Raw genomic sequence first — 13,710 nt, forward strand, 5'->3', positions numbered from 1 at the left:
AACAAGACGCGTTAAGTAGAGTCTTGATCATCGATGTGTAGCGTGCCACATTTATGAGCAAGAGGCTATAAGACATTTTAGGAAAAAGTGTGATTCTTTCTTTCAGAATTCTATCGTGCTTAAAGTGTCTCTGTCTGCTATTGATTCGTGCTCTCCTCTTTCAGAAATATGCCTCCACATCGAGTGAGAAGAAATAATGATGGTCAGCAACCTTAACCCGCTAACCCATTGAATGAAATTTTAGGCGCTGGCCTAAGCTGTTACTGCAAATATTCAGGCCAATCCAGCCCCAACTCCACAGTAGCAGGGAGGTGGTTCAGCTGTTTCTAGGATCCGTGACTTTATGCAGATGAATTTGCCAAAATTCTATGGGTCCAAGTCTGATGAGGATCCACGATTGTTTTTAAAGGAGGTGCAGAAGATTACTTAGGTGATACATGTATCTGAGGAACATAGTATAGAGTTGGCTGCGTATAGGTTGAAAGACCTTGCTTATGACTAGGTTGTTGCTTAGAGAAAAGGTAGAGGTGAGGGATCTATCCCGACAACTTGGCAAGAGTTCCAGGATGCATTCCTGGATAAGTTTTTCCCTTTGGAGATGAGGGAGGCGAAGGTGGAAGATTTTATGAACCTACGATAGGGCTCTATGACTGTTAGGGAGTACTATCTAAAGTTCAATCAGCTAGCTAAGTATGCTCCTAACTTAGTGGCTAATAATCGGGCTAGTATGAGTAAGTTTGTGACTAGAGTGTCTAGTTATGTGGTTAAGGAGTGTAGGTATGCTATACTGAATAGTGAGATGAATCTTTCTAGGCTGATGACTCATGCCTAATAGATTGAGGCAGACAAGATTAAGGAGAGAGATAGAATGAGAGGGAATAATAGAGCTAGGTTCGAGCAGCACAGACAGGGTCAGACTAGATCGCAGGGAAGGAGTTGCCCTTAGTATCAGGATCATTCATCTATGCCAGCACCATTATCTGCTAGTGCTCCCATGCCTAGAGGTAGGCAGGAGCAAGGTAGTAGGTCATATGCATCCAGCTCCCAGTACAGTGCTGGCAGTAAGCCAAATCATCCCCTGTGTCCTATGTGTGGTAGGGCTCATTCGGGTGAGTGTTGGTGTGAGAAGAGGGGTTATTTTCGGTGTGGTAACATGGGTCACAAAGTTAGAGATTGTCCACAGAATGGACAAGGGCATCGCGACTATCGCCCTCAAACCCAGACTCAGACTATTAGTTCTCCAGTTCCAGCGACTCGCCCAGCCCCAGCTCAGGGCGCCTCTTCTAGAAATACTGGCGAGGAGTGCCAGAATAGATTCTATGCTTTACTGTCCCGCCAGGAATAGGAGGACTCTCCCGATGTTGTTACTGGTATGCTTCGTAATTTCAGTTTGATGTGTATGCTTTGTTGGATCCTGGATCCTGGATCCAGTTTCTCATATGTTACACCTTTGATTGCTGCAAATTTTGAAATGAGTCCTGAGGTTTTTCCTGAGCCTATCCTAGTTTCTACCCCAGTGAGTGATTCGATTATTGCCCAAAAAAGTGTGTAAAAAGTGTCCTATTACCATTCTTCATAGAGTCTTGTTGGCTGATCTAATTGAGTTAGACATGGTAGATTTTGATATGATTCTATGGATGGACTGGCTGTATTCTTCTTATGCTTCTATTAATTATCGGACCTGATTGGTCAAGTTTCAATTTCCGAACGCATCCGTGTTTGAGTGATCTAGGAATTCAGTGTCACCCAAGAGTCATTTTATCTCTTACCTCAAAAATAGAAAGCTTATTTCCAAGGAGTGTATTTACCATTTGGTTAGAGTAAAGATACTAAGTGTGAGACTCCAAATCTCCAGTCTGTTAACGTCGTCAATGAGTTTTCTGATGTCTTTTCAAATGATCTCCCAGGGATACCTCTTGATAGAGAGATAGAGTTCAGGATTGATCTTCTTCCCAATACTCAGCCCATTTTTATTCCTCCTTATCGTATGGCCCCTGCAGAACTTAAGGAGTTGAAAGAGAAACTCTAAGATCTACTAGATAAGGGATTCATAAGGCCCAGTGTTTCTCTTTGAGGTGCTCCTGTGTTGTTTGTGAGGAAGAAAGATGGCTCTTTGCGTATGTGCATGAATTACTGCCAACTAAATAAAGTCACCATCAAAACTAAGTACCCCCTTTTGAGATAGATGATTTGTTTGAACCAATTGCAAGGTGTAAGTTATTTTTCAAAGATAAACCTTCGTTCTGACTATCATCAACTCAAAGTTAGGGAGTGTGACATCCTGAAAACCATTTTTTGAATTCGTTATGGCCATTTTGAGTTTCTTGTTATGTCTTTCGGGTGAACTAATGCCCCAGCAGCTTTCATGGACCTCATGAATTGAGTGTTCAGACCATATCCGGATATGTTTGTCATAGTGTTCAGCGATGAAATACTAGTGTACTCCCGTAGTGAGGATGAACATTCTGATCATCTCTGAACTGTCTTGCAAACCCTTAGAGATCACAAGTTGTTTGCCAAGTTCAGTAAGTGTGAGTTTTGGATAAGGTTAATTGCTTTTCTAGGTTATATCATTTCTTCCGAGGGTATTAGAGTTGATCCCCAAAAGACCGAAGCTGTTAGAAATTGGCCTAGACCTATTTCTCCGACTGATATCCAAAGTTTCTTGGGTTTATCTGGCTATTACCGCCGTTTTGTTGAGGGTTTCTCCTCTATAGCGTCTCCTATGACTCGGCTAACCCAAAAGAAAGGAAAGTTCTTATTGTCCAAATCTTGTGAGAAGATTTTTCAGGAGTTAAAGACTCGACTCACTTCATCCCCTATTTTGACTTTCCCTAATGGTGTTGATGGTTTTGTGGTGTACTGTGATACTTTGAGAGTTGGGTTGGGTTGCGTATTTATGCAGATGGGTAAGGTGATAGCTTATGCTTCTAAACAGTTGAAACCCCATGTGAAAAATTACCCCACCCATGACCTTGAGTTGGCTACTATTGTGTTGCTTTGAAAATCTGGAAAAACTATTTGTATAGTGTCCATGTTGATGTTTTCACTGATCATATGAGTCTCCAGTATTTGTTTATCCAGAGAGAATTGAATCTTAGACAGAGACAATGGTAAGAATTGTTAAAGGACTATGATATGAGTGTGTTGTACCATCCGAGCAAGGCCAATGTTATGGCGAATGCCCTAAGTAGAGTGTCCATGGGTAGCATTTCGCATATGGTAGAAGGTAAGAAAGAGTTGGCTCGTGATGTACATCATTTGGCTAGATTGGGGGTTAGGTTGTTTGACTCTACTGAAGGTAGTATAGGGGTTCAGAGTAGTTCTGAATCCTCCTTGGTTTTGGAAGTGAAGGAAAAGCAATACTTAGATGATAGTTTGGTCAGACTAAAGGAGTTAGTCAAGGACCAAAAAGTAGAGGTTTTCTCCTAAGGGGGAGATGGTGTGTTGAGATTGTAGGTAGATGTATGTCCCAAATGTTAATGATCTGAGATAGAGGATTATGGATGAAGTGCATGGGGCGTGATATTCTATTCATCCTGGTGCCACCAAGATGTACCAAGACTTACGGGAAATCTATTGGTGGAGTGGTATGAAGAAAGATATAGAAGCGTTTGTAGCTAAGTGTGCAACATGCCAACGGGTTAAGGTTGAACACCAAAGACCTGGTGGTATGATGCAAGAATTTAGTATTCCTACCTGGAAGTGGGAAGAGATAAATATAGACTTCGTGATTAGTTTACCTCTTTCCCGATGCCATCATGATTCAATTTGGGTTGTGGTTGATAGGTTGACTAAGTTTGCTCATTTCTTACCTGTTCATACTTCATATACTACTGAGGATTATACTAGATTGTATAACTGAGAGCTAGTCAGACTACATGGAGTTCCCTTGTCTATCATTTCGGATAGGGGTACTTAGTTTACTTCGTAATTTTGGAAAGGTTTTCAGAAGGGTCTTGGTACCCAAGTGCTTTTGAGTTCTGCTTTTCATCCGCAGACCGATGGTCAGGCTGAGTGGACAATCCAGACCTTAGAGGATATGTTGAGAACTTGTGCACTTGACTTTAAGGAAAGTTGGGATGATCACTTACCGTAGATAGATTTTGCTTACAATAACAGTTTCCACTCTAGTATTGGCATGGCTCCGTTTGAAGCCTTATATGGGAGGAAGTGTAGATCAACCATAGGTTGGTTCGAGGTGGGTGAAGCGGCTGTGAGTGGTCCTAATTTGGTATTTGAGGCTATGGAAAAGTTAAGTTGACTAGGGAAAGGTTGAAAATTGCACAGAGTCGTTAGAAGTCATATACGGATGTTAGAAGGAGAGACCTTGAGTTTGAAGTTGGTGACCTAGTGTATCTGAAAATTTCACCCATGAGGGGGGTAAAAAGATTTGGAAAGAAGGGGAAGCTTATTCCCCGTTATGTTGGTCCTTACAAAATTCTTAGCCGTGTTGGTAAGGTAGCTTATGAGGTCGAGTTGCCTTCCGAGTTGTCCTCTGTTCATCCAATATTCCATGTCTCCATGCCTAGAAAGCATATTAGCGATGCTATGGTAGTGGATTCCTCTGTGAGTGCTGACATTCAAGAAAATCTTTATTTTGATGAGATTCCTATTGAGATTCATGATTTCAGTGTCCGAAGACTAAGGAACAAAGAAGTTCCCTTTGTCAAGGTGTTGTGGCGAAACCAATCTGTTGAGGGTGTAACTTGGGAATCTGAGGCGGATATGCGATCCAAGTACCCACACCTATTTTCCGCAAACTCCGATCAAGCCGAAGGTACCGTTCTTTCCTCAATCATGCACTTTTGATAAAAGTTGCAGCAATTCAACTGTCATTTATTATGTGTTCAGCTGTAGTTTCTTTAGTTTATGCATTCTATGTTGCCTTCGGAGTGAGAAACGATGTGGTGATGAGTCTAACGAATGGTTTCAGCTGTATTCTCTATTCCCAATCTAATCTTGGCATGTCTAGCGTCATTTGAGGACGAATGTTACCAAGGGGGGATGATGTAATACCCCAGGAAATTTTTCATTGAAATTTTGTGCGTAAACGTGTTGGGTTCTATCAACTAGAATGAATTATAAATTTTCCATGTGGAATGTCTTAGATTATGGCCCACCATTGCATAGAGTATCAAATAATATTTCCAACTATATGTGGATCATCCAAAACGGACACTCGAGCGACGAGTTATGAACATTCCGATAGAACCATGAATAGTAGTGAACAGTAAAACGTGCAGGAAAAAGTACTGAGGCCAGGCGTATTTTTGTTCCAAATTTAAATGATCATAAATCATTGTACATAATTATCTGGGTGATCTACTATATATCAACGGAAATCTCTGTGAGTCCTCTTTCCAATGAAATTGGTTTCATCCAATTTGTCTATCGGAGCAAAAATTTATGATCGATCTACTTCAGCCTATCAAAAGTAAATTTTTGGGTCAACTTCAGACGATCATAACTCCTCATACACAATGATCTGGGTGAGATACTATATATCAACGGAAATATATGAGAGTCCTCTTTCTAACAAAATTGGTTTCATACAATTTTGATATCGGAGTAAAATGTTATGGTTGATCTACTTCAAACTATCAAAATAGTCCACCAAAGGACATATTCAAGAATTATTGGATTTTTAAGGGCATTTTGGTCATTCCCCCTCATCGAAAATCCATCCAAACCCTATATTAAAACCTATTAGAAGCATTATATGTAATATTTCATCAAAGTCCCTCAAAAATAAAACCCTAAGCTCCTACATCCAACTTCAAGAACCTCAAAAGTTCACCATTAATTCTGCAAATTTATTCAATATTACAAGTTCCTAGTTGAAGAACTCCAAGAACCATCATTCAAAGGCACGATTAATATCTCAAAAATGAGTGCCGATCTAAATTTCATCATTCAAGGTATGTGGGGTTTTTAAACAAGAACTCTCTTTCGTTCTTGTGCCCAAAAGTAATTTTCTTTGCAAAGGCATGATTTTTATTTGATTTTTATGAATTTGAAGCCAGAACCCATATCTTATGATGATTATTATGAAATCTTGATGTTTATGATTTTGAAAGGTAAATTTACATGTGTGGAGATATAAAGCATGAATCTTGAACGATATTTATTATGATTTTGATATTTGGGTCGTAAATCCCCATTGGAAATTGAATTTTTTTGAGAAAGTGTGTGTTATAAGCACGTTGATGTTGAATATTTGAGATATTTTGAATGATTTGACCTTTTTGTCTTAATGGAGTTGTTTTGAACTCGAGTGTGAAAGAAATCCACAACGTTGTTGATTTTGATAGATGGGAAGTATGATGGCTCCCGATGTATTTTTATATATAACTGAAATTGTTTTGTTGTGGATTGTCTTCGAAATGATCTGAGCTAAGTCCGGGAGAAATCTTTAGCACTGAGTCGGTGGTATAAAGCTACCTTACTTGCCTAGAATTATGTGCCCCTGTAGGAGTGAGCCTGAGGCTGATTTATATAGTCATCACGAGTTTGTGTGGATTTGATATCGACAGTCCTACTCTGATGGCCAGGATAGGACGGCTCTCCCCAACGTGGGTTGTACATTGTACTCTATGTAGCTCACATGGTTTATGTCGGTTATAGGATCTCCCAGTGTGTGTGTGTTTCCTTGTGTCTATGGTGAATAGTGAAGTGATTTGAAAGTGGAATTGTTAAAGTTATTCTTTTGAAAGATTTAAATGATATTTACATTATGAGAATTGATATTCTTGATGAACTAAAAGTGATTGACAAATTATATGATGAGTCACATGTGTTATTGTACTTATTTCATCCTCTCATGATTATGATGATTTTCTTCAGGCTATGTGAGTCTTTCATACATCCTGCATATTTCTTATAGATATTTATGATGATGATGTTTATACAACTGCATACACCCTCATATACTCGGTTTCTTTCCATGGTACTGACCCACATCTTCGGATGTGGGCTCTATTTTCTCAGAATGCAGGTTTAGGTGCTCAGTTCCAGGTTCGACAGTAATTCTTCGGGCACGCTGTTCTACATCCTCTTTTGTGGTGAGTCCTTATGTTCCGAGGACGTGATGTCTGATGTTGGTTTCACGGAAACGTTTATATTTGGTAACTGAGTATGAGTCAATTGGGATATGTCTCAATGGCTCGCTGGTTTTATTGATTTTCTTAGAGGCTTGTCAGATTAGTATAGATGTTGGGAGTTGACTAATTAATCGTATTTTGTTATCTTTCGGAAATTCTTTTATTCTTGGATTATGACTACTCTGTTGATATTTGAGGGTTATTTATGGAAACCCTGTTGATTTGTGTTGAACTGAATTAAAATGGCTCAAAGGGTTAGCTTGGGGCTACTCGTAGCCTCAAGCACTCTGTGACGCTCCGGGACCCATTTTTTGAGGCATTACAGGGTTACTTCGGTAAAAATGGCTAACTGGTCCCGAATACACGAACACAATTATAATCAATAGTATTCCACTAAAAGAAGAACATGAAAATACGGATATCATTCCAATGACCTGGTAATATCAGTACAAGAGCATCTAAATATGATAATCGTAAATACAACCCATCAGTCTAAAATAATCAATACATCCATCTCGAATACAAAAGGTTGAACAAGGATAGAGGGAAACAACTAACTCAAAACTTCTGCAGCTCACCCTATGTCCAGAAAACCAACATGCATGATCTCAACTCAGTGGTGGCAACTAGTACTCGAGTCTACACCAAAAGATTATAGAAGTGTAGTATGAGTACCAAAACAACGGGTACTCAGTCGACATTATCGATCGACTGAGCTAATCATGATATAAGCAAGATAATATTTTTAAGTCAAGGTACATAATCAAACCTAAATCATCTTCATTATCACTTCATAAAATATTTGATTAAACTAGAATGATAATAGGACAAATCATATTGATACATGCCAAAACCATCATATATAAGGGTTAAATAATTCAAAATCATAAAATGACACTAATACGATTACCACCGCATAAATACAAATTTGGCGCGCAAACATCCATTAGAGCATAATGTAAAAGAACTCACCACGATGTCCCATACCACTGGGGAGGACATCCAAAAGAACATAAAGTAAAGAACCCATCACGGCATCCCATACCATCGGAGAGTGAATCTAAGGATTAAATAATCATTGTATATAGATATATGACCAACTTCTTCTTTTCCATGATTTTCCATATTCCCATCAATTGCTATTTGCCCACACCCATAATCATCAATAAATACCACAATTGAATAACATATATCAAAGTACTAATCCCCACAACCATATCACCATATAGATATCTATCTCATCAATATACTCTACCTACAAATTATTAGGTAACCAATGATTCTTAAAAGACCACCAATCGTTAGTCATCAATAACCCTTAATTATTAGCCTAACAAATTTTTTACATAATCCCTATTCACGGGATGGCACCTAACCATTATTTGCTAAATAGCCAACATTCAACATCTAGTCAAGATTCACTACTATACCATAGACACGATTAAAAAATTCTCATTTTTAATCATCATAATCGCACTAGTCACCAGATAAAAAAGGACACTAATCATCATTTGAACACTTATTTGTCTATCAACTAATGTCTCTTATTATCTAGCTTCATTAATCTACCAATCCATATAAAACAACTAATCGACATCATTACCTAGTCATTAATATCACTAACCATCACCAATGCTAACCTATTATAATTGTTAGCCATGTAACAACCATAATTACTAGTTTCCATATTTTAACTAAACAGGCTTTATTAACTAGTACTCTAGACTTCTAGGCATCAAGTGATATAAACACTTAATAGCCAAATAGCTACCACATAGCTTATTTGAATAGTCAATATTCCTTAATTAATTTATTTATTCAAGGCTAAATACACCTACTAGGTGAATTCATAATTCTACATAAGATTTCGCTTACGAACTAGTCTTAACTAAATATTCTACTTATTCTACTTCTACTCGCTATATAGTACTAAGATGAGCTACGTTGCTTATCAAGTGATTAGTATTGATGAATTATAATCGATATCCCAGAATAACATAATACCCTCAAAGAACTTACGAAAGTAATCATATAAAGGCATAACTTCACATAAATATGTATATGCTTACCATATATAACATCATTATATCCTTTGGACATTTTAGACATCATTATATCATCAATATATCCTCTAGACTTTCCATGCATCATCATATCATCAACATATCTTCTGGACTTACCGGTATTATCATATCATTAGTACATCCTCCGTACATACTGTATATTATAGTGTCATTAATATATCCTCCGGACTTGTCGGGTATCATCATATAATCAATATATCCTTTGGACTTGCCGGGTATCATCATGCTATCAATATATATTACAAATATACTAGGCATCATCATATCATCAATATATCTTCCTAACTTACCGGGTGTCATCATATAATAAATACATCCTCCGACTTACTAGGTATTATCATAACATCAAAATTTATCATAACGTCAATATATATATGCAATCACATCAATAACAAATGCAAGAGCCACAAGGGATAGAGTGAAAGAGAAGTAAGGAAAGACAAACCATTGTACCTCATCATTCATTATAAAAACAATATATTATAGGTGCATGAACATATATATTCATATAGTATGAACACTCAATACATGACCAGGCTTAACATAATCAATAGCATGGTCAAATACAAAACCATAGTTATATCTTCTAGAGCCCCTTTTTATTAGCATGATTTACATTATTAGCACACAAGAGGATTCTTAGGATAAACATTAGTTAGTCACTCAACTTGAACATAATGTGAGTAATACTATAATCCAAGGCTCACATGATAATTTAGTCAATGACTTAAGTGTTAACATAGTCATGGGTTCAATCTATAAGACATTTCATTGCTATCCAAGCATTATCATTAATTAGGAACCAATTATGCACATCATTTCCAATACCAATATTATGAATAATCCATTAAACGTGATTAACCAAAATATTGCCAAAGGTACATACTATGCATTTAACAAGTATCAAGGTCACTAATAAAACCATATAGTCCAAGCTTAAGGTGGGTCAAGCTCCGCTTCTAATACCCCAAATTCCTTTTCAAGTCTAAATTCTCGGGACTAAGCTAAGGCATCTAAGTCATCTCTTAGAGGTTTATAAATCCACACTAGTTCTATCGTAAAATTCTTCCTCAAGTATTACTCTTTATTCATCTAAAGAAACTAGGGAAATTTTCACAACTATACACAACTAAGGTTAACTTACTATTTAATATGGGTGACAAGGTGATGAGTGACAAACTTACCACTCATTTGCACTCAATATTTGTGTAACGCTTATAGTTTTAATGTATAAATAAGATATAACTGTATTAAATGCACTAAATTCCATATTTTACAGGCATATAGGTTATGAGATAGAAAGACGTAGATGCAGGCTTAAAATATTCAAAAGTACGAAAGAAGTGCAGGTGAAGGACCTGAAGTTGAAACCAACTACAATTACCGATATTGCGGTCTGTGGGACACAATAGCGGCCAATCAAGCCAGGTCAAAGTAGTGCAATCAGAGTGATCTTACTGCAGTCATAGTAGTCACTATCATAGAAAAGCTTCAGCGATCACGGCTATGCGACAAGGTGCTAGGGGCAGATTTTTAATTTCACTTAGCCAAACCCAATTTGTTTTATAGGATAAAACGCTTTCTGTTTTGGGTAATCTACACTCTGGCAATATTTTTGAATTGAAAGTTTAAACCATCATTTATGCAAAAGTTGTATTTTGATTTTGAGACTTTGAATTTAGAATTTTTAAAGAATGGATGCTTCGAATCGTCCCTATGGTATATTTTTCTTTCTTTTATTCATGTGTCACTAAAATTTAATTTTCTTGGGATTATGTTGAACTAAGGTATAATTATGTGTGTGTTGTGATGTATTTATGTATATGTCAGTTAGTTGATGATGGGCTTTACTATTAATTAGTTAAGTTAGTTGGGATTTATGGGTGAAAGCCCAAAATACCCCAAATTGGGTTTGTAGGTGAAAACCTCAAATTCTTGAAAGCTCAAACCATCCTTGAAAGAGGGGTTTGGCTGAACTTTTTGAACCCATATCATCCTTGAAAGATGGATGTGGGTGACAAAGTAGTAGTTGACAATTTATTTCTGTAGTTGGCCAATTTTCACTATCTTAGACATAAGGGTGATTAGGAAGTTGACTATATCTTGGGCATCTTCCTAGAAATAGGGATGCCCAATTGATGTATAAGGTGAATGTAATTAACACACTATTTAGGTATCCAAAAGGGTCAACGAGTGAAATTCATGTGCTTATATTGATAAACTAGCCTCAAGGGTATTAGAACTAGCCTACCATATTGTTGGTAACTAGTATGTACTCTAAATATTCATGCACCCATGCATAACTTTCCCTCAAGTAGACATAATCCGAAGATTCTCCTCATATTGAATTTAATTCACAATTGTTGTTAAATTTGTTAACTTGAGTTTCTATTGACAAACACTTTCCGAAAACCATACACCCCCAATTTTTATTTATGAGTTTTTCATTCACATTGCAGGTAACTTATTAGTAGCATTTAACACCCATAGGACTAGAATTCTAATTTTAATCCTCATTGCTTAGAACTCAACCTAAGTTGAGATATTGACAACGATCATCCTTTACAAATTTCAATGGTATATGTCAATGTTTTTAAAATGACTCTATTGGTGGAGAGTGAAATTTAGTTTTCACTTGTGCGGTATTTACTGTTACTTTGGGTACACCCATCGTGGTATGTATTTGTTTTGGTTGTTGTTTTTATTTTAATTTAGCTGATTTTCATAGTGTATACGGAACCATGAGTGATACTGTAAGTCACGTCAGGTCTTTTGATGGTCCTCTTGTTGATAAGGGTCAAATCAATGATGTTGGATATTCAAGTGCCATCTATATCCCACCTACTCATGGGAATAATATCTTTCATGTCACAAGCATCATAATACATAAGCTTCAAATGAAGGAACTTTTGTGGGGCCAAGCATATGAGGACCCTAACTTGATTTTGAAGAATTTCATATAGGCGTGTGCACCCATTGATATTGAATACATCATCTAAGAATATTTCTGGCTATGCCTCTTCTTGTTTTGTCTAATGGGGGAGGCTGAATTATGGCTTCAATCTCTTCTTGTAGGATCAATTTCTTCATGGGAGGAACTCACCAATGCATTCATAGAATAATATTCCTGCTATCCAACATGCTACAATTGCTTGATGAAATCACTAACTTTAGTCAATTGAATGGCAAACCCTTGTACTAAGTTTGGGAAAGATTCAATAGGAAGCTTACTTAATGTCCTAATCATGAGGTCCTAGAGAAGATGATCCTCCAAATCGTCTATCTGGACTTAGATCAACTTAATAAGACTATGGTTTATAATGCGGTAGGGGTCTCTCTTGTGAGGCTAACATATGATGCAGCTTCTAATTTGTTTAAAGAGGTTACCAAGAAAAATCTAGGATGACATACTCGACATACCGAGGTTCCTAAAAGTTCTCCTACCTATTCATATATTGATAAGGAGCAAAGAAAAATAGATGAATAGTGGGAAGAGAACTTATAAAATATGATGAGACAATTGGAGTCTCTAATGAAGCATATGATGGGTGGACCCATAAAGGCGTTCAATGCTGTGGCGTCCTCTAATGACTCTTTCAATCATTTTTTATGTTTCCACTTATGTTCACCATTAGGGCTTCTCCATTACTGGCCAAATTTATTTATGACTTACTGAAATCGACTATTTAATTACCGGGCAACTTATTTGATTTTTAGAGTCAATTCCCTATTTAAGGATTCGTTGGTTCCAAATGGCTATCGGGAGAAAACTTCAATGAAACAGTCTAGGATGATAATTTTGATTGTTATTATAGATTGGTAGTATCTATTTTAGTCTAGGTAGACCTTTGATTTAAGTTCCAATGCACCCAAGCTCATTTCGACCTACTGGTCAGAAAGTTGAAAAATCAAAATATATGTGTGGGATCCAAATTTGGTTGAAACAACCTCAGATTAAAAATACGACTTCTCCATTGCGTCTAAAAAATCAATTTTAGTATAGGAGACCCTTGGTTCAGGTCGTAAGACTTTCAAACTTATTTTGGGCTATTGAGCGGATTTTATGAAACAAAACTATAGGTGTGGGCCCCACTTTTTTCCAAAACAATCTCAAATTAAATTTTTGATGGTTCCAATGAATTCGAAATGTGGTTTACACACAAATTTCACTATTTTATCATATATTTTGGGTTTTGAATGAGTTCTAAGCTTTAAAAATAAGTTTTGACTTGGCTGGTGGCCCAGACGGCGATTGCGGCATACCCAAAGTTGGTAGGGGTACTTAAGTACCCTTTAGGCTGCATTTTTCATCATTTTGACTCGTTTTTAAGAGTCTAAAACCCTAAAAGGGTATAACAACTCAAAATTAAGTCTTGTAGGTAACTAGGGAGTTGGTAACATCTTTTATCATGATTATCATCCAGACTAAGATAAGATTTCATCACTTTATTGGTGAATTTCTTAGTTCTTGACCCAAAATCCCAATTTATCTTAGGGATTGACTGACCTCTAAATTTGGTTTG

Source organism: Capsicum annuum, chromosome 5, assembly GCF_002878395.1.
Source record: "Capsicum annuum cultivar UCD-10X-F1 chromosome 5, UCD10Xv1.1, whole genome shotgun sequence".
NCBI lineage: Eukaryota > Viridiplantae > Streptophyta > Magnoliopsida > Solanales > Solanaceae > Capsicum > Capsicum annuum.